The sequence below is a fragment of the Diplotaxodon limnothrissa genome, linkage group LG15, assembly GCF_057381915.1.
Source record: "Diplotaxodon limnothrissa isolate DT_005_m linkage group LG15, D_limnothrissa_male_GT1.1, whole genome shotgun sequence".
NCBI lineage: Eukaryota > Metazoa > Chordata > Actinopteri > Cichliformes > Cichlidae > Diplotaxodon > Diplotaxodon limnothrissa.
In genome coordinates, this window is record NC_140610.1 from 3173802 (window position 1) to 3196059 (window position 22258).

At 40.9% G+C, this 22258-nt stretch overlaps 1 protein-coding gene across 4 annotated transcripts in view; it reads right to left on the bottom strand.

Annotated features, from left to right (window-relative positions):
* nrxn3b (neurexin 3b) overlaps positions 1-22258 on the bottom strand; it is a 335382-nt gene that overhangs the window by 303941 nt on the left and 9183 nt on the right. The gene's annotated exons all lie outside the window — the stretch shown is intronic.

Sequence of the window (22258 nt, forward strand, 5' to 3'; positions counted from 1 at the left end):
TTTGTCAGTGCCAAAGGTCAGTGAGGACAGTGATTTCCCCTTCATTTCAAGGATTTGGAGGGCACATGTAGAAATACGCTGACTTCCTATTTGCAATATTTGACTGAAAAACGTGCAAAGCCTGATCATGTTCAACGTTTTGATGAATGTATAAACATTTTTTTCTTAATCAGTGAGAAAACAGAAAATATAAAGAGCCAACATATCCAATTCATATTTGGCTACCTCTTTGTGGAGTGTTGCACCACTGCCAACATGCCTAATATGTTGGAAGGCCCATTCTGACCATATTTGCATGACTGCTGGACCCTTCTGCTGGGACTTATTCGGCTGGTAGCTCAGGTGGTAAGGGACAGCTGTTTTGGTGTCGCTTAAAAATGTTCTGCCCTTCAACGCACTGCGAGCAGGTTCACAATGGCATGATGGTACACACCAAAGATCAGGTGGTTTGCATTGAACTCCATCTTCTCTTTAGCTTTTAAAGCCATAGCATAAAAATACATGTTAGGGCATTGTCTTTACTTTCCATGGACAAGGAGGAGACACAAATTCTTCACAGGGTTGCATCAAGAAAAAAAGAAAACAACAACAAAAAAACCCACAAATCGAACATAGAGATCTATCCACTGTGGCAACTGAAAGAAGAATATATGCATTGTGTTATATATCCTTTTTTGAATTATAAAAGCACTGATGCAGAAACAGAAGAGCAAAAAGAGATGAGTGCAATTCATAAAAAGCTTTATAGTGCCCCTCCCCATATCTTTACCACACAACTCTATCAGTCTCAAAAATTTGCCCTTGACAGTCTCCCAGCAGAGTTCGTGGCATGTAGGCCAGTTTATATATTAAGCTTTTGCTGTGCCTGAGGCCAACCAGCCTTTAGCTGCAGCCAGCCAGCTCCACTGCATCTGCCCACAAACATACAAAAATGAACATGTGTACACACACACACAAGTATGGGAAAATTTATCAGCTGAGAGACCTGGGGATGTAAGTACAGTACGTGTGTGTGTGTTTATCAGAGTGAATGTTAGAGAAGCCTGCTGAACTGGGACTTTTTAGGGACAAACACTGAGTAGCTAAATCTGTGAGCATGTGTTTCTGTGTGTGTGCATATCCGAGCCATGTTCTTGGCATTCAGTCATTACTGTGCACACACACTCGTCATGTTACAGTGTCGTGGTAATGCAGTCCTGAGGCACACAGGAGACCAGAGGCAGTCCATCATCCACACTTTTAGATCATATGTAAGGCTTAGTAAGTGTAAATGCTTTGTAATAACTTACAACAAATCCTAGACTATTAATATTAGGTCTTTTTCTTAATAGTGAACAGATATGTAAGTATTTATTCAATTTTTTTTAATCTAGGTATTTACATGACTTATATTTTCCAATTCTTACTGAACCTCTACCCTGTGTTTAGTCCCTGACAAGTACTGAGCTACAGTGGAGCTCACACTGGCCCAAAGCCATAGCTGTGGCCCCATTCTGCCAGGAAAACCAATTACTTAGTGTTTCAAAGCCCTCCGAGTACCCGAAAGGGGCCCATCATTTAACTATGAGACACTCCAACTTCACTCATTGCCGGCCTTTCAGAGCTGGGTCATCCCGTCACAGATACACACTGAAAAAAATCATCTGTTTGTACCTGTTATCTGAGCTTCATATGACACATTCATATGAAGCACATCAGTACCTTAATGGAAAGCAAGGCATCTATCTTTCATGCGGAAATATATAAATATAAAATGTTACCAAATCAAGTCATTCCAGAAAGTTGCACTGCGCTTTCTTTTTTTTTCTTATTCATTTTTAACCAGTGGCAGACAGTGAGTCAGCGGCTAACAGTGACCTCTCAGCACCACAGATGGGGTAAGCTTTCTGCGGCTCAGTGTCTTCTTACTATCATCACTCCCGTGCCAACAGGTAAGCTCTCGCAAATAAACACCGCTGCACCCGCACGCTTATGCCCACTCTATCACACACACACACACACACACACTAGGTCTGCTGTAGCAGACATGAGGTCATACATGACTTAATTTAGATTTAAGATGCTATTCTTGGTTTATGCTGTGACGTATCTCTTTCTGTAGAGCACCTTTAAAAGACACCCTGTGCAGACTACTCGTTTTGACTCCAGTGTACTCAATATGCTCGCTCTTTGTCTGTCTCGCTCTGTCTGTCTCTGCAGGATAAGTTAATAAGCCTAATGAGAATACAGACTGAAGGGGAGAGATGAAAAGACACAAAGGGAAGGAGAAAAGGGGGAAGCAATCAGATGTGGCTCTGCCCAGCCCTTGGCAATGACAAAGTGGAGCAATTATGCATGAAGGCTGTGACATTGACTGTGGCATCACCTCTTCTGCTGATCTGTTAAAAAGCAAACATACTCTATAATTCAGCAAGGCGCTCGCTCAGTCATACATACGCATAAGCAGACGTCTCTCTGCCTAGCATGTTCAAGGACATAGATGATCATACTTTGACAAGTTAACACGTCTGTGCACATGTCATTCATCACTGAATGGTGTGAACATTCCACAGCGTAGGTCAGAAGAAGGTCAGATCTGTTCTCCAGTGCCTCACCCAGCAGGTCTGTTAGCCACTGTTAGAGACAAGTATTCCCTTCATGAGTCCATCACCTACTTTTAGCCTCTAATGTCTCTGTAGACACACGCACACACATGCACGCACACACTCACTTGCATAGTGATGCTGTTATGCTTTAAAGAGTTATTGATCACTCACAAGAACGAGCTCTGCTGTTTACACTCATGAACTCACAGAGCCACACCAGCATCGTCACATGTATCTATAGAGCCATCCGGCAGTGTTAAAGGTGAGGAAATAACAATCGTGGAACAACAGTAGCACTGACTACATGTAAGGAGAAAGCATGATTGTTACATTAGAAGTAAGCCTGTGGGTGAACCTTTGTTCTGACAGGCGATAAGCACCAGTGGTATTCAGTAGTGCGTTTACCAGTGAGGCTATAACCAACCCTTTTTATTTCATTTCACTACAAGAACAGGACATAAATAAAAGCACGCAGGCGATGGGGCTGTTATAACAGCATAGAAATATTTTTCTGTACATTCAAGAAACGATTCTGTGTCCTCAATAATTTTTAATAAAATGCAGTGAAAATATCACATCAAGGATTTATCTTTTCAAGTAATTAGTAATTAGGAAAAATATGCTTGGTATAAACTGAATATATACCAATCATGGAAATTTCACAGATTTCTGATCTGTACTTATGTAACAAAAATTGCATATCATATTTAAAAAAATAAAAGTTTAGTATAAAATGGTTTGCAAATGTCCAGTAAAGCAAGCTACATGCATAAAACATACAGGCAAACCTACACATTACAGCTAACTGAGCTGTTTGGGCATAGAAACTCCCGGCACACGGTTTCTGTGCTGATGTTTGTAACTCTGCAGATATTAAAGCAGCAAACTTCCACTTTGCATTAATGCCACTTAAAGCTGATTGCAGAATATGTAGGAGGAAACAAATGTCACCACTTAACTTGTTAAAATGGTGATATCCTGTGATAACATCATGCTCAAACCCTTTTTTTCACCAATGTTTGTAAAAGCAGAGTGCATGACTAGGAGCTTTATTTTACACACCTATGTAGATAGGACTAAAACTAACTGAATTCTAAGATTAACAAGTGCGGCCATGCACGTTTGGTCCAATAATGTAAAATAACAGATTATACTTTAAAGTCTATTAAAGTTAAATCGAACCCTTTAACGTAATATTCACTTACACTATTCACGTATCCATTACTTTACTTCAAATTGAATGTGCTCAGCCTAGAGAGAAAAGATTGCTTAAATGGCCAAATAGCTTTGGTCTCGATTATGTGCTTTTATTTTTTAATAAGGTTGAATATGTTCCTGAACCAGCTGGACTGGAGTTTTTAAGCTAGTGTTACTCAAGCAGAACAAAAGAGTGTATTTGTCAGAGACTACTTTCAGCCATGTGTCTGAAACACTACAGTGTGTTTACGATACAAGAAAAGGACATGTCACTGTGCAACTGTGTGGCTCAGGTGGTGTAGTTTTAATAGCTGCTGCATAACAATGAAACTCTGTGGCACAGAGAAATCCAATTTAAGCTCCAATTAAGCTTTGGCTACATAGTTGAATCTTGATGAACTTGCTGGTTTGGGATTTGTTTTTTTCTAAAAATTGTTCATTGCAAGAGGCACACAAAATATTATTGCGCTTATTCTTTAAACACACTGCAGCCCGCTTCGATTTCCACTGAAAACAAGTAAAAAAGAATTTCATCAAATACCGGAACAGAGAGCAGCACCTGCTCCCAAGAAAGAAAAAGAAAATATGCGAAACAGTAAATCTCATTAAGAAGCAAAATATAATTCAATATTTCTATTAATCACCCCCAAACTGTGCTTTTAATGAATGTTATAGTGTGTGATCTGAAATTAGAAAGAATCCCCAGCGTGTCATCTCTCACATAAAAGGAAGCCCACAAAGACCCACACCTGTTTAAACATGTTCCAGTAACTGTGTCAGCTCAGCAAATTTCCATGTAACTGATCAGCCAATTACCAGAGCGATTATTGCCTCTTACAGATCTGCCATGCCGTGCGAGCGCAGGGCAGTGGAGATCAATAAGATGTGTTCGTCCGAGCAGCACGCGCTTTTCTGAAAGGGAAGATGATGCTCAAATGGGATCAAATGCGTCTGCGAGTCTCTTTGAGGACCCCGAGTCAGACGCTGAGGCAATCGGGGTTAATGGGTGCGCTGCGACGCTTTGAGATTCGCCTACAAGAACATGCAAGTTGAATCCATTATCTGCTCAGCGACATTCAAACGGAAAAAAAAATGAGAAAAGATGAAAGAGTGAAAGGATGCTATGTTTACTTAAGGCTCGGGGCAGGATCAGAGCTAGGACGAGACGGGATTGGGAACAGGTAGTGCAGTGGAAACGGGAAAGAGTGGCAGGGGGAGATAGAGGAGTGTTGCAAACTGGTGCTGAACTTTAGCTAAACTGGAAAAGTAATAGTTTTTAAAGTGGGAGATCACGAAAATAGATTTTTAAAGAATGAGATGGATGATTTAATTGCTATTTTCACATTTTATATAAAAAAAGAGGTGATGAAGAAAAAGACGGGGTGGAACGAGAGACGCGTGTGGGGGTGAAAAACACAAAGTGAACTGATGAGTGTTTGACAGCCGAACAAGAGGAATTGTGGAGGTGGGTGTGTGACTAATGAGTGAGGGTGAAAGAGTGACAAGAGAATGAGCGGGAGAAAAGGGACGCAGAGATGAAAGCGAGGACAGACAAAAGGAGGAACTGCAGAGGTGAACGGAGCACCGGGAAGGGAAAGAAGACAGCGAAATCCGAAGCAAAAGTAAGAAAAATCATTCAGAGACAGGAGAAGCTGAAGCAGCTGAACTGTAAGAAATAAATAAAGACCAGAGCCTCGCAGTCGAGTCCTCTTAGTATATTTGTTGTGACAGCACTAGGGCTGTAGCTACCACTGAGGACACTGAAGTCATGCTCACTGTATTTTTTAGAAATTCGAATGCATCAATGATAGTGTCGGAGTTCATGTCCTATGGTTAAAATTTGGTGCACATGCTGGATTTTAATCTCAGGATAGGTTCGACGTGACAATCTATCAAAATAGAAAATAGCAGTTAAGTGATGAATCTAACAGTATTTTGTAAAATCAAGTTTATAGCCTGTGAAAGGCTACAGATTTGTATTTCTCAACATGCATACTAAAGTACACAGATGATTTTTTAAAAAAAGAAACTACCCTCCTAATATAGTGCCCAAAATAAATAAACAAATAAAGGAACACTTTTTAATCAGAGTAATGCATCAAGTCAGTTCAACTTCTGGGATATTGATCTGGTCTGTTAAGTAGCAGAGAGGGTTGTTGATCAGTTTTAGCTGCTTTGGTGTAAACGAAATTATGCAAGTGCAGTAGAGGGCCAACAATGAGACAACTCCCAAAACAATAATGGTTTTACAGGTTGAGGCAACTGACATTTTTCCCTACTTCTCCTTTCTGACTGTTTCGTCACTAGATTTGCATTTGGTAGGGTCAATGTCAGTACATGTCAGTAGCATAAGGTGATTCCTGGACCAGAGATTGCACAGAAAGTCCAACTCCTCCAGGATGGCACAACATTACCAGAAGGTTTGCTGTGTCTCCCAGCACAATCTCAATCTGTTACTCTAAGAGAGCTGGACAGGGCCGTAACCCATCAGCAGGGCCGGTATCTGCTCCACTGTGCAAGGAGGAACAGGTTAAGTACTGTCAGAGGTACAAAATAACCTCCAGCAGGCCACTTTTCACAGATGAGAGCAGGTTACCCTGAGACCATGTGACAGACATGAAAGGGTCTCGAGAAGCTGCTATGCTGTCTGTAACATCGTTCAGCTTGATGGTAAATGGACTGATTCTTATAGAGCGCTTTTCTACTCTACTTCTACTGGAGTACTCCAAGCAACATGCCACATTCACCCATTCACACAAGAACAGTCTTGTATGCTTTCAAGTGCTTTCTAATATCTAACGTTCATATTCTGATGGAGAGCACCTTGGGGTTAATAGGATATTTGGCATGCAGACTAGGAGGCGCCAGGGATTGAACCACTAACCTTCCAATCAGTAGATGACCTGATCTACCTCCTGAGCTACAGCCACCCCAGACCAGTTTGGTGGTGGGTCAGTGATGGTCTGGGGAGGCTTATCCATGGAGGGACACACAGACCTCTAAGGCCTCGGTGAAGGTACCCAGACTACCTTTAGTTATCAGGATCAAATCCTTGGACCCATTGTCAGAGCATAAGCTGGTGCAGTGTGTCCTGCATGACAATGTCCAGATTCATTGCCCCAACAATGAATGAAACATTGGGACAATGTTGGGACGAATGTTGTCAGGCATAAAAACAAGTATTTGGGGGCCCAACAAAATATTGAGTACAATTTTGAGTTGCTGCAGGTAAACTATTTGTCCAATTTGATTTTCCGAGTGTATTGAATTCAGCCCTCTGTATCATTTCCATCCTTCCAGAATCCTTCCATTCCTAACACACAACCGAGGCCATATCACTATAGACATGCAGCATTATTTTTTCCCATTGATATCTGATGTGGTTTTAAAATATTCATTATATTTTTTTCAGCAATACAAATTTGACTTACTTACGTACTTACTTAGGTGTGCCCATGCGAGAAAAACAGCTCAGACCTCTGGGCACCAGAACTTGGTCTGGCTGTTTAACTGGATTGGAAACTGTGCAGCTGGGAGGGCAGGCAGACAGCTTGGGCTCTCTGTCATGTTCCTAGAGTTGTTCTGCAGCGTAGCTGTGTCAGACTAACAGCAACATAATGCCAGACTACAGCACAACACTGCATTGCAACAAGATGATCGATGTTGTTCACAACACCCATCAGAATTTGGAATGTTTCAGCTGATATATAGAATAGAATAAAATAGAACAGAATTCAACTTTATTGTCATTGCACATGTCACAAGTACAAGGCAACAAAATGCAGTGTGCATCCATCCAGAAGTGCTTTAGCCATGATATAGATATATTACAAAATATATATTAGCAATATAGATATATTACAGAAATGGGTCTGTTATAGGTATGAGGGTACAAAAATAGGTCTATTATGGGTATGTTACAATGTACACAGTATGAAGGTATGTTATGAATATGCTATAACTATAAGTATGTACAGGCTGTAGTGGGTATACAAGCTTTGTACAGGCTATGAACAGGATATAAATATAAAGCTATACAGAAATATGCAAGTTGTAAACAGTTGTAGAATTATAATTATCGTATTGTACAGAATGACTGTTTATACAGAATTATTAAGTAGTGCAGTTAAGATAAGTGAAATATGTGGCTACTTTCTACAGAGGCTATATAAAGTGTTAGTGGTTGTGGGTGTGTGTATGTTCAGTCCATGAGTTTAACGTGGGTCAGATGTCAGGAGGCAGAGTTCAGGAGTCTGACAGCTGTGGGGAAGAAGCTGTTCCGGTACCTGGTGGTCTTAGTCCGGAGGCTCCTGTAGCGCCTCCCAGAGGGCAGGAGGGTGAAGAGTCCATGTGATGGGTGACTGGGGTCTTTGATGATTTTCCCAGCCCTTTTCAGACACCGCTTCCTGTAGCTGTCTTTTATGGCAGGAAGTGGTGCTCCGGCGATGCGCTGGGCAGTTTTCACGACCCTCTGCAACGCCTTCCGGTCCGAGGCAGAGCAGTTCCCGTACCAGACTGTTATACAGTTGGTCAGGATGCTCTCAATGGTGCAGCGATAGAAGTTCACCAGGATGTCTGAGGACAGATGGTTATTCCTCAGAGTCCTCAGGAAGAAAAGGCTGGTGAGCCTTCTTGACCAGCTTGGAGCAGTTGGTCGTCCAGACGAGATCCTCGGAGATGTGGACTCCCAGGAACTTGAAGCTGCTCACACGCTCCACAGCCGTCCCCTTAATGTGGATGGGTGGATGTGGGTCAGCATTCCTCCTGTAGTCCACGATGAGCTCCTTGGTCTTCTTGGTGTTGAGCAGCAGGTTGTTTGTCTTGTACCACTCAGCCAGACAATCCACCTCATCGTTGTCACTGATGAGGCCAATCACCGTGGTGTCATCTGCAAACTTAATGATGGTGTTGGAAGCATCAGCAGGTCTGCAGTCGTGGGTGAAGAGGGAGTAGAGGAAAGGGCTCATCACACAGCCTTGTGGTACACCGGTGTTCATCGTGATGGTAGATGAGCAGTGGTTATCCAGCCGGACATGTTGGGGCCGGTTGGTCAGGAAGTCCAGTAACCATTTGCAGATGAGGGAACTGATGCCCAGGTCTGTCAGTTTCCTGATGAGTTGTGAGGGGTGGATTGTATTGAACGCTGAACTGAAGTCTATAAACAGCATTCTGGCGTAAGTGTTGTTGTTGTCCAGGCCTGAGAGGACAGAGTGCAGTGCGATGGAGACTGCATCCTTAAACGTATATGTGTATACGTTTAAGTTTATACATTTATAAGTCAAAGCATTTTGTTAGCTCCTAGATTTGAATCTGGAAACGTCTCGCAAAGCTTTATGTACTCTATTTTGGTTGACATTTGCAATATTTTGAGATTTGACAGTCCTCCAGAAATAGCTACCATTCCACTAAAATATATATTTTTAGATTGTACTTCAGAAAAGGCTATGAAACAACCTTTAGACTTTTAGTAAATAGCATGGAACTAGCTGAATAAATATATAGCAAAAGAAAAATGTAAGTAACACATACAGGTTGTGAGCACTGAAGATTTTCTGGCGTCCTACCCACAGCCCCACTGACGGTGCAGTTTCCAGCAGCAGCAACATCCAACCAAAAAGTACACTGATGTGTTTAAATGCAGTAAAGCAGTCAGTGTGTGTAGTAAGCGTACATAAAAGGACAAAAAAAATTACATAAACTTAATGTGTAACCAAATATATTTTCTCTCTCCTGAAGCCAACCAGCATAGGACGTGACTGCATACACACACACACACACACACACACACACACACACACACACACACACACACACACACACACACACACACACACACAAATGAGCACACAGCAAGTGCAGTACTGGGAGCTGATCAACGCTTGATTATCTTCCCCCCAGTGCAGCACACCCTAAGCAGAATCAAATCAGATGACTTCATTAGCATATCATCTGCATAATGGCTCAACCAGAGCAAGGGCATTTGCCTGCTACATGGGTTCTACCATGTCTCATTCTGAAGGGGGGGTAGTGGTGGTGGAGGGTTAGAGATCCTCTTTCATTTCTGTTCTAAGCATATGCTGGACGTCTTTGTTGAGTCACATGGCTCCTTTAGACATCTCAACAGCCCGGTTAATTGAGGGCATGATTATAAAAGAAAAATGTGACTGAAGATAATTTCTCTGCATTGTGCACAATCTCTGGAGTTACTGTATAGCCAATTATCGTCGTCTCGGAGGCAAATTAAACACGTGGGCACGGATGTTTGCGCAGCCAATATTAACTGCCTGAGTTTTTCTGTTTCAGCACTCTGAACCTTTCTCTTGGAATCCGCTTACGTAACAAACCGGTGGTATGGTTAATCGAATCAACTGGAATTTGCTTATTTTGTCACGGAAAAGGGGTGAGCAGGGCGTCACCGGTGTCGTGTATTTCGTTTCAGTCACACTGGCCTAAAAAGACATCAGATACTATCAAGACTCTCAGAATATTCATTGTCTCCAGATGGTGTCACTTTAAAGGTTTTTATTCTTAATCTAAAATAACTATGCCCTTGGTTAGTATAAAAAATTGTTCTTTCATTTCACCTTTTTAACATTTCATATCGCTTACTTTGTAACTCCGCAGTTAATAGAAGTCACATTTCCATTAGCTCTCTGCCTTCATGGTTCATGGGTCAAAATTTCACCAGCCAGGGTAGAAAATGTTTTTAAATTGAGACAGCGCCTTTGTAGACTCCTCTGTGTTAGAAGACTGCAGGAAACACACTGCATGAGCACTACACTTCATCATCACACACACACATAAGCATTCATACAGATACGTGCAAATATGATTCTGAAATCATGAAAAATCGACTACATTTCATAGGCCTAAAGACTGCCATGAGTTATACATAGAAAAAAAGAAAGAAACAGAAAGAAACTGATTTAAAAACATGCCAAAAAGTCCAGTATTGACATAACATAAAAATCTATACCTCATACGTATTTATGAAAGCTAGGATGCATATGATGCAGAAATGAAGAGGGTAAGCAGCAGCCAGGTGCTGCTAATCAAATGCAACTGATTAACTGATCATCAGCAAGTGTGACCAGAAGACTGCACAGGCCTCAGTGAGGACGTTAAATGATAACGTTCATGTACAGTCTGTATGGAAGTATGGCTTGTTTGGAAGGACTGCTAGGAAAAAGGCCCTTTTGTGTTTAAAAAACACAAACATGGCCCCACTGGAGACATTTGGCCATAATGCATAACACCACATCTGGCAAAAGCCAAACACAGCATATCCGCCCAAACACATCAAGCCAACTCTCAGCAATATTGGAGGGGTATTGATTTTGACTTGTTTTGCAACCGCTGGTCCTGGCCACCTTGCAGTCATTGAGTCCACCATGAACATCTCTGTGTACCAAGGTAATCTAGAGCCAAATGTGAGGCCATCTGTCTGACAGCTAAAGCTTGGCTGATACTGGGTCACCAAATCTCCAACTGGATGGCTGAAAAAGAAAAGAATCACAGTGTTGTGATGCTCTAGACCTCAGCCTGACTGAAATGTAGTGCTGGGACCTTAAGAGAGCTGTGTATACATGGATTTTCCCAAACGTGAATGAACTACAGCAACACTGTCAAGAAGAGTGAGCTAAAACTCCTCCACAACGATGTGAGAGACTGATAAAGTCATACAGAAAATATTACTTCAAGTTATTGCTGTTAAAGGTGGTTCTAGAAGCTATTAAATCACGGGGAATACTTTGTTTCTCAGCAGACTGCAGAGAGTCCTTTGAAAATGTTTTCTTTCATATAACTGCATGTGGTAAGACCTGTTCCTCGTTAATCCAATGCACCACATAAAGCAGAGTGAGCTATGTTTGAGTCATGGTCTGTGCACAAGAGCTCTAAATTTGGTTGTAATTTTAAATTACAGCAATCAAACCTAAAATAGGGCACAGTGAGAATTTTGTTGTTGTTGTTTTCAAAAAGAAACTTAAGAACTAGTGACATATAGCAGTTTATGAATGCAGAAAGCTAATTAAAAGGCAAATTATCATCAACTGATAGCCGGTGGTTTCCAAACTGCATTTTGGAAAATCTATTCCCTGTTTTCTTCATCCCTCCCCCCAAAAATAAATAATAAATCAAAGAACCAAAGCAGAAAAGAGCTGTTTGTAACCACCACTCAAATTTTTCACACACTGCGGTTTTCAATTAAATATTTTACCTGCAATCCTTTTTTAGCAGTTTCTTAACCTTGTGATTTTTACAAACTAACAAACAACACATGAAAAAATGACTTCCTGAGCCAAGGACAACCGGAAACGGGGGGAAGAATTAAACAATAATAGGAGGGAGAAGGGAAAGAAAGAGGTGACGTGCTCTAGCAGCGGTTGCTGCTTTCGTAAACCGTTCTGCTGCCATGTTTGTTTACTTTCTCCCTGGTGTGAACATCTATGCATGGCTGCAGCCATCACATCTACACATGTCACCCGTCTGCACGATCACACAACGCTCTGCACAGACGCACTCGCTCCTGCATATTGCTAAGCCTTCCTGCACTCATACTTACGCTCTCACAATACAGCCCTTCAAGCCACATCTTAACCTAGTTCTTCGCATAAATCCCACTTGTAAGATCTAATGCACTTCACAAACAATGCACAGCATCTCCTAGATTTCAGCCCAATGTGAACTCGTACTCCAGTATTTATTTATTTATTTATTTTACACGAGATATGATTTGACCTACTTCTGACAGATTGCCTGAGCTGGACAAGCATGCAGTTTAAGTTAAATCACGTGGTCGACGAATCGGACTTTGGAAGAATGATAAGGATGTTTTCAATTTGCATGTATATATTTGCAGATGTGTTGTACTGAATTTATGTAACGTGTCAGCTGATCTTTCACTGGTCACGGAGAGGAAACAGTGCACATTTTGCACGTGCCAGCTAATAATCACAATTCACTAACTACTGTGATGAGAGCGAGGCTTAACCAAAACCAAATTTCTCATGGTGATAAACAGCGACACAAATAAAGATGGACAAATACGTCAGTTGCATATTTGCATTCACTCTCTCTCACTCTCTCTCGCTCGCTGTTGTGTAACCGCTGACGTACTGGTGATCCGTGAAAAAGTGGGAATCAGTTTTGCTCGGTTGATCCCAGAGGTCAGCAGCAGGGAGAGACAGAGAGGAAAGCAAAGAGAAGGAGGGAAAGGCTACCGAATATCGTAATGACATCAGTGAGTTAGAAGTTTGCACTGTAGCTGACTTTTTTTATTTTTGCCCAACGTCCGGGGGAACCGGAGATGCAGGAAATGGAAAAATAGGGCGAGAGAGGAGAAATAAAACGACAAGAGGATGATTTAAACTAAATGGAAAACAAAAGGCCAAAGTAACAGAGTGAAACAAGAGTATGAGAGAAATGAAGGAAATGGCAAAGCATAGAAAATGATATGTGGAGAGAAATGGGAGAAAACATGCAACGGAAATTAGAAGGCACAATCAATGCTCTCAGATTCTAGAAACAAATCTTTTAATACCTTTGATCCTTGAACAGAATTTGCTTGTTGCTTCCACTTTCAGTTGGAGTTTTGAGCCATTTATGTTACGACTCCCAGATATTTCTTTGGTTTTAGCCCAGCCAATCAGCCTCTTTTAGAAACAATGGGCTGCGGGAGGAAAGCCACAGGTATAGAAGAGAAGGTCTCCATTTACTACTCATATTTCCTGACTGCTTTGAGGAGCAGCCGGTCAGTGCTGAAATTTAATTGGACCAGTGGCCTCAATTTGTAGCAACTTTGAAACCCACCTTGAGGGTTGTGGTGTAGTTTTGGATTGAGTAATGAGGATGGGCAAAGTTAAACTCAATTTCAGGGTGAGCGTCTGTCCGTAAATAGCTATTTATCAACAGAACAGCCAACGCATGCCAAGGCCAATAAGTGACAGCTGGTGCTCTGAATGCAACGTCTGAAGCACGACAGGAAAACTCCCAGCCGTTGTCTATGTGGCATGGATGGGAATGAACCAGGCCTCCGATGACATGCATTGCCTGTTGGTGCCATGCATTACAAAGGACAAGAAAGGACAAGTGTTTCATTTCAAACGTGCCATCAGTCAGTAAAGGACTGAATAAAGTGAGGTCAAGTTTTCTGCCTTACTTTTTTTAGAAGCAGAAAATAAATTTAATGTCAATTTGCTTCAGTAAAATATAGCATTCAGGGATATCCTCAGAGTTTTCTCCTAGCTCCCCAAAGTGTTTCCCTAAAAGGGACTGTAAAATACAGTAATATTCCCTTCCCAGCTCTTAGCACATAAGTTCTCTTAACACATTTTTCACACATGTGCCAACACCACAATAATTCCAAAATCTTTTAGTTAAACTTCATCTGTCTAATGAATTTTCAATGCACGTTTTGAATTATTTGTCCAAAACTTGAGCTTTGATATTTCACAAGGGGAAAAATTAATCCAACACATTTTTAGACAGCAAACACAAAATATGTTTTAATTTTAATGGAAAACCCTCGTCTAAACTTTCATCTCAACAGTCCACAGATAGACCGCTAAGAAGGATATCGATCAATGACAGAAAATCAGATTTATCTACAGACTCCAAGTGGACTGGTTCTTATGTTCCCATTGAACAACATTCTCGGGGGTTTAATAATCGCCGTAGTTGGCCAACTTTACCAACTGCAGTAGTTTGGATTGTGAGTTACAGCCATGTTAAACAGTATGTTGTCCAGTGACTCCTGTCCTGTGAAAAACTACGTAGATCCATCAGTCAGTGTCTTGTAGAACCACTTTTAGCAGCAATAACTTGAAGTAACTGTTTCCTGTTTGACTATCACTGGAGGAACATTGGTCCACTCTTCTGTATAACGTTCCTTCACCTCCTTCACTTGAAGGTTGTAGATATTCATCTATGCACAACTCTCTTAAGGTCCCAGTTTAGCGTTTTAATCAGTTTGAGGTCTGGACTTCGACTGAGCCATTAAAACATTTTGACTCTTTTCTTTTTTGTCATTTCAATCATTTTCAGCCAATATTTTATATTCATCATTTGAGAACTGCTGGTCTCCTCCTGGCAACCTTTCCAAACAAGTCACTTGTTCAGTCTTTTTTCGTTGTATTGCCTTAACGTTTAACAGTAAACATGCTAAGTGAGGTGTGTAGAGACTGAAACGTGGCTCTTTGTTTTGTTTTTACAGTTTCCCTGAGCATTGCACAGTACAGTTTTGAGTTAAATTTGCTGGCATGTCATTTCTGGGAAGACTGTGGCACTGAAGACACTTGCTCCATGCTCCAGACCAGCAAACTGCTAGATTTTTTGCTAATGATCATTTGATTAAGTACATTTGATTAGCAGTACCTGGCTGCTCCTTACCCTTCTCATTCCTATGGAAGCAGCAAGAGTGCACAGAGTCCAGTGAAAAACTTTCTTTTTCACATGATTGTATTTTTAAAGATGTAAAACAGTATTTATCACTTCACATTATTTAAAAGTATTAAGCTAACCTAACTACATCAGAATAATCTTTCCTGTTTAACGCTGACAAATTTGAGTGTGATTATATCAATAATAGCTTTAATATAAAACATAAATGACTCAAGCTTCTACCAGTAAAAGCAGCTGTCTTTTTTATGAAAACGGCGGTTAATGTCATTCCCTAATAGCACTTATACTGGGATAATTAATTCATATAGTTCTCGATTTGGGAATTACATGAATAAGAGCAGGTGCATGTTAGCCCATTGGTTCCATGTCTGCTATTATTATTTCAGCATAAAATTTCTTGCAAACGTACAACTTAAGTTGTGCCGACATTACCCTCAGATCTACTTGCAGTTGTGGCTTGCAGCGGCTTACTTAGCCTTATTGCCCTCATACTTAACCAGCACTGATTCAGGTGACAGCGATTGAAAGCTGATGCTGGAGCCAGTGAAGTCCGGCATTCAGTGGCAGCTCATGACTTGTCTCAAAACACCAGCACCCACTGTGTTAACTCGCTAACATCCTGACATGAATTATATGTCACTCACAAATTTTCAAGCATCAACACACATCAACCACTCAGAAGAGGAGAAATGTAATCATTCCTTGGATTGACATATCAAGTAATGCAACACAACACAGCAATAGAAAAAAAACACATACGCTGCAAATTTGTTCTGAAGCAAAAATACAATCTTTTTTCTGCCCTTTAACGTTTAAAATAAATCTTACATGAGTGCTGAAGGTATAGTTACAGTATTTTCTGAAACCACTGCGACTACTAGAGTACTCTGGTGTAGTACTGTCCGAGTCCGGTGACCAAACCAAAAAGCTAAGAGGCGTATGGACAGAGCTCTTCATAAATGCCACTGAAGCCTGGCAGCATCTGTGGGCAGCAGTAAGCACTCCCATCTTAAGCCTGACTGTGATTTGAGACACGTGACGCCCACATGACTTTGAAGTAGAGAAACAGAAGAGAAAGCTAAGAGGAAGATGAGGAGAGCAAAAGTGAGAAAGGCTAGGATACCGAGGCAGACAGAGATGAATGGGTTGGGACAAAGGCAGAGAGGCCAACTGAGAAAGAAGGAATCAAGTAAACGGTGACGTGCAGGGAGAGAGCGTATATATAGAGGAGACAGAAACAGAATGAGTGCTGCAGAGGCAGAAAGCAAAAATCTTGTCAGTTGGAAGTCTGCGGCAGGACTTTGAGGGGATAATTAGGGAGAGTGACTCCAGAAGTGGAGAATAAGTTCTTAGTCCTAAGCCTTCATGCTGAGGGATTAGACTTGGGCTGAACTCCTTTCTCTCGCTCTCCCGCTCTCCAAGGACTAACTGCTCTCTAAAGTGGACCGCTGACAACTTGGCAATGGGGACAAGCTACTGTAGCTGTGCCTGCGCTCTGTCCATACTGTTCCATTACAGAAAAAGCCAGTAGCCTTTTCAGGATCATTCACAGTACTGGGAGTGCAATTATAGAAAAAGAAATCTGGCACATTTCAGTTCTGTCCAATAGCCTGTAGTAATGTCGGATGTATTATTACCACCTTTGGATTGCCATCCATCCATTTTCTGCCACTTACCAAAGTCCAGGGTCACAGGGGCAGCAGTGTAAGCAGAAATGCAGCATGTCCTGGCTCTGCCTCAGGGCCTTCTCCTTGTGCGAGATGCCTACAACACCAGCTCCTGAGAGACACCTGGTCAGATGCCTAAACCACATCAAATGGCGATGTGGAGGAATAAAGGCTCGACTCTGAGTCCCTCCCAAACACCTAGCTCTTTACCCTGTCCATATAGGATGAAGCCCAGCCACCCTTCAGAGGAAGCTCAGTTCAGTGACTTGGATCCGTGATCTTCTTCTTTCGGTCTCTACCCAGAGATCACGACTACAGGTGTGTGTAGGAAAGTAGATCAACCGGTAAATCGACAGCTTTGTTTTCACCATCAGCTCAACTCACCACAACAGACCAGTACAAAGTCTACATCACCGCTGACCCCACACCAATCCATCTCTCCCCTCAATCATCAACAAGTCCTCCAACTAGAACAGTAACTCGTGCCTGACCTCAAAGTTAGCACTTCAAAGTTCCTGGACGTTGAAGTACTAATTCTCACTCCAGCTGCTGCAAACTCAAGCATCAATTTCCCAAGTACGAGCTGGAGGTCACTGCCCAGTGAAACCAATAAAACCACATCATCCCCATAAAGGTGAGATGAGCTCTTAAGGTCACTGTATCAGACAACTTCCACCCTTTGACTATGTGTGAACAGAATCAACTTTACATTGCATTTATTACAAACTGTGAAAATATTCTGTCTCTCTTAAGTGTGTGCCTGGATTCGACTACAATTCATTTGGGCTTTAACATTCTTAAAACTCAGAGAAAAGCCAGGTAGTGAAACGTGCAATCTGCCTTGCAGTCTCATCTCTGATATTGATACTGTTACCACCAGATGAACACCAGATGTCTGGATGGAGGCACACCTCTCATGAGACATAGGGGGAAAAATCATCATGTAAAAGGGAACTGAATGTACTGAGTGGTTGTTCTCTGTTAAAAATAGGATCTTGTGGAATAATTACCATTAAGGGTATAAATTTTGTTCATTGTACAGCTAAGTACACAGTAGAAAATAACCTTGTTTCAACGTGTTAATTCGACGTGTTAATAAACATAGCACACATTCAATCTGTGATTGACATTAACACCTCAAGTGTTGATGTGATACATGTAACAGCTGATGTGTCTGGCAGCTGAAGCACAGTTACTATCTACAGATAACCAAACTCAAAATATTGAAACCAACAATGAACATTATGGCGTCTCCTTTGACTAAGCTCATTATCTGGATGACATAAAAGTATGACTGAAATTGGATTGTTATAAATGCTGCCCTATTTTCCATCTCCCAAAGACAAAATAGGTTAAATTCAGTAATAAAGTTGCTCATAAGAATAAATCTTCACCACACATTTACATTAATTAGATAAACGAGGCACTCAAATCTGAAAATATCTGTAGCCTGAAGTTCAGCATTTTGCTAACTAGAGCAATGTTACTAACTGGAGCACAGTCCACTGCCATAGCTTATACAAAAGTTTGCCATGTCAACTTATGCTATGCATCAAAAAGTTGCATCTCTGAGCCAAGAACAATGGGGTTCTCTTGGATTGCAAGCGACTAAAACTTTCCCTATAGATGGCTTAACGGTTACGTGCAATATCAGCCCCAGATCTGAGTAGAGGGATGACAAGGTGCTCCACATTTTTCATTACAAGTATATAATCTTGCAACACTGACACTCTCGCCTGGCCCTTTGGCTGCAGCTATCATTTTTCTTTTTTACTCCTTTTTTTTCTGTGGTGGACTCGGGTCTTTTGTGTAGTCTATTTTCCCCAGCCTCCTGTTTACTGTGCCCTTTGACCGCTGTGCCATTTACAGCACACACACACACAGACACACACACTACTGCAGAGACATGGATCTAATAACACTGGGACCGTGGCATGTCCTCATTTTACTCATCACAGTGTAATGTGAACACTGGCTTGGCTGCTGTCTCTGTTTTAGAGTCATATTGTATCATGTTTAAGCATTCCTTGATTAAAAGGCTACATATTGATTCATATGTCACACAAGTCTAGAGACAATAGTCCCACTTACACCTATTAGTAACTTTAAATCATCAGTCCATCTGACTGACTCAGATTGTGGGAGGAAAATAAAATCCCCAAGAGAGTTGCATAGAAAGTCCCGTGTATCATATCTGGCTCCTTCTGTTGTGCAACAGAGCTTTAGGATTTCTAACTACATAGACATTACAACCTATTTTGCTTAAGTGATATAAATGCAGGGGAATTCAGTTTTAGCCCATACACAGGGAAAAGTCAGTCTGATAGGCAATGGGTAAATCAAACACATTACAGTGAAGCTTCATTGTAATTCCATCTGTGTAAAAAGTCAGCAGATACATTACGGTCCCGGGAAATTGGTGATATTGAACTGCTCACATAGAGTCACATCAAAACAATGACTACCCAATCAGAACTATCATTTAGACACTGCAGGCAGTAGACGTCTTCCCATAAAGACGTCTACATACCACATAGACCTATGTGGTATGTGACTTTTGTTGCTATGATGCCAGGTCTCTCTTGGAAATGAGATTTTTAATCTCAATGAGATTTTTTACCTGGATAAATAAAGGATTAATAATAATAAAACCCCAGATATAAAAAAGTTGGGAGCCGGTGTAAACTGTAAGCAAAAACAGAATACTGTGATTTGCAAATCTCATAAATCCATATTTTACTCACAACAGAACATGGAAAACATAAATTCTGATTTTAAAAAAATATTAGCTCGTTTTGAATTTGATAACAGCAACATGTCTATCTTAATTGCCCCTTGGGGATAAATAAAGTTTTTTGACTTTGATGTCTCAAAAAAAGTTGAGATGGGGCGACAAAAGGATGGAAAGATTAAAAAACAACAGAGACACATTTAGCAACTAATTAGGTTCCCATATGGAAAAGAAATAGTAAGAGCTTATAAAAGACTTGCATCAGATGTGGCCTACTTCATATAGTGAATCATAAATCATATGATTTACTCATGAAAGTGGCCACTTTCTCATTACTTTCATATATTGTTTTATTAAGTATCCAAAACATACAAGTTTCATTTATAGAATTTTTCAAGGGATCTTATATCTGTTTTCACTCTTGTATGCTTTTCATTCAAGTTTCACACAAGACAGATACAAACTTTATAAGATTTATATATATCTTTTCCATATGGGTTAATTTCCAACAATCAGTAATATGATGTGATATGGTATTAAAAGAGTATCTCAGAGAAGCAGAGCTTCTCTGAGGTAAAATGTCATGGTCCTGAGTCTGGTGACCCAGTGTTTATGTTTTAATTATTTTATATATCGTAATTTATTAGTTTTCTCATTGTTCTGTCTTTTGTAATTTCTAGCTCTACAGTTCTTCAGTGTTTCGTGATTTCTAGTTCTGGGGTGTTGTTCCTGTGCCCCCCATGTTTAGTTCTGTCTTCATGTCTATTTTCATGTTCCACAGTCAGTCGTGTCTCATGTCACAGTTTTCTTCTCCTGTCCTTCTGCTCCTGATGTTTCAGTGTCAAGTCCGTGTCTCTGTGCCTGTCTTGTGTTTCCTGTTTTACTTTGATAGTCCTATGTCAGCGCATTCAGTTTTGCTTCCTCCTCATCTCGTGATATCTGATTAGTCCCAGCTGTGATTCCCTCCTGTTTCAAATTCCCTCGTTAGTCCCTTGTGTATTTAAGCCCTTTATTTCCCTCTCTCTGTTGTTGTGTCATCCCCTCACTGTGCTGTGTATTTCTTCCATGCTTCTGGCAATGTTCTGGTTCTCTGTTTCCCGGTTTTGTTTTTCTAGTTTGGGCTTCATGTTTTGAGTTTCTAGTCTAGTTTTCTTGTATTACATGTTTCTCCAGCAATAAAGCTGCCATTTGGAGTTTACTCCTTCGTGTACGAGTCCTGCGTTTGGGTCCTTCCTCCTGCCTGCCACAGCACACCCCTTGACATAAAAATGGACAAAGGCTCGCCAATCTGGGGGAAAAAACTGCATCCAAAACTATAAAACAACCTTAGAAAAATGTTCCTCAACGTAAAATTGCAACGACTTTGACTATATCATTGTATACAGAACATAATTTAATCAAAAGGTTCAGAAATTCTGGAGGAATCTCTGTTCACAGTGGACAGTAATGATCAATGTTAGATGCCTATTATCTGTCAGACTGCACTGTATAGATAACAGGGAGGATTCTGTCCTGGAAATCTCTGCATTGGCTCAGGCAAACTTTCAAAATTCACTATCTGTCAGCTCAGTTGAACAAACTATGGATTTCTGAGGTCTTTTTTTTCTTTTTTAAATTTTACAGAGTGTCCTAACTTTATTGGAATTGGGATTTTTAACGATGTGATGGAAGTTGCAGAACTATCAACTCTGTATCAAAACAGTGGGGGGTATGGAGTTTACTGTGGCCCAAGAAGACAAAAGCAAAATATAAGTGATGGTATATAGTGTGTTTGACTGCTTACTACATAGAGCAGAAACCCAGCATCGTATCCAAGACCAAGGAAATCACTAGATTGCATCACTTTGTAAGATTACAGGTTGTTCACATCCACTGTAACATTTTTCCACCGTGTGAAAACCGATCCTGACCGCTATCAGAGTTTAGGAGACAGACTGAACTGATGGATCTGAGGACGTTTGTGTCAAGTTTGTCAAAGTTTCATCCAGAAAGCCTTTTTCAGGTAGGATGCTATATTTTTGCCTACTGTCTTTAGGAACGCGTAGCCTCAGACTGACCATATGATACATGAAGCCAAGGGTAAATATAAAGGGTACCAGTATAGTACATATACTGTTAAAAGGGTGGATGCTCATATTGAACATGGCACACAACTCTGTGTGTGCTGTCTGCGAGCAGAGGCTTTGAGGGACAGGAACTAAAACAGAGGATGAACTGTGGGACTGCACAAAAACCCAGTGAAAGAGAAATGAGGATTATTTTTGAACTGTTAACCATGCAAAGCTACAAACGAAAATTTGAAGGTGCAAATGAGCAAAATAGCTCTTCTTTCAGATCCTTTTTACAAGACTCTCTTTATGAAATTTTAACACGAACCCGTGTTAATTACAAGGAGCTACTGTTAGCTTAATTAGCCAAGCAGTGCTGATCAAATCTACTAAGCTGATCAAATTGCCTGCAGTCATTTCAGTCAGTAAACTGAATGACTGCAGGCTAAAAATGAGAAAACCTGCTGTTGCTTTTACCTCTGCTGAAAGCAAGGAGTGACTGATTCCAAAATAACTCAAAGTTTCAAGTGTCAAAGTCGCCCCCGTTATTAGAGCAAACAGCAATATGCAACGTGCAAGAACAGAAAGACTGATAAGGTTTGTCAACAGTAGCTAAGAAGGCGGGCTCAC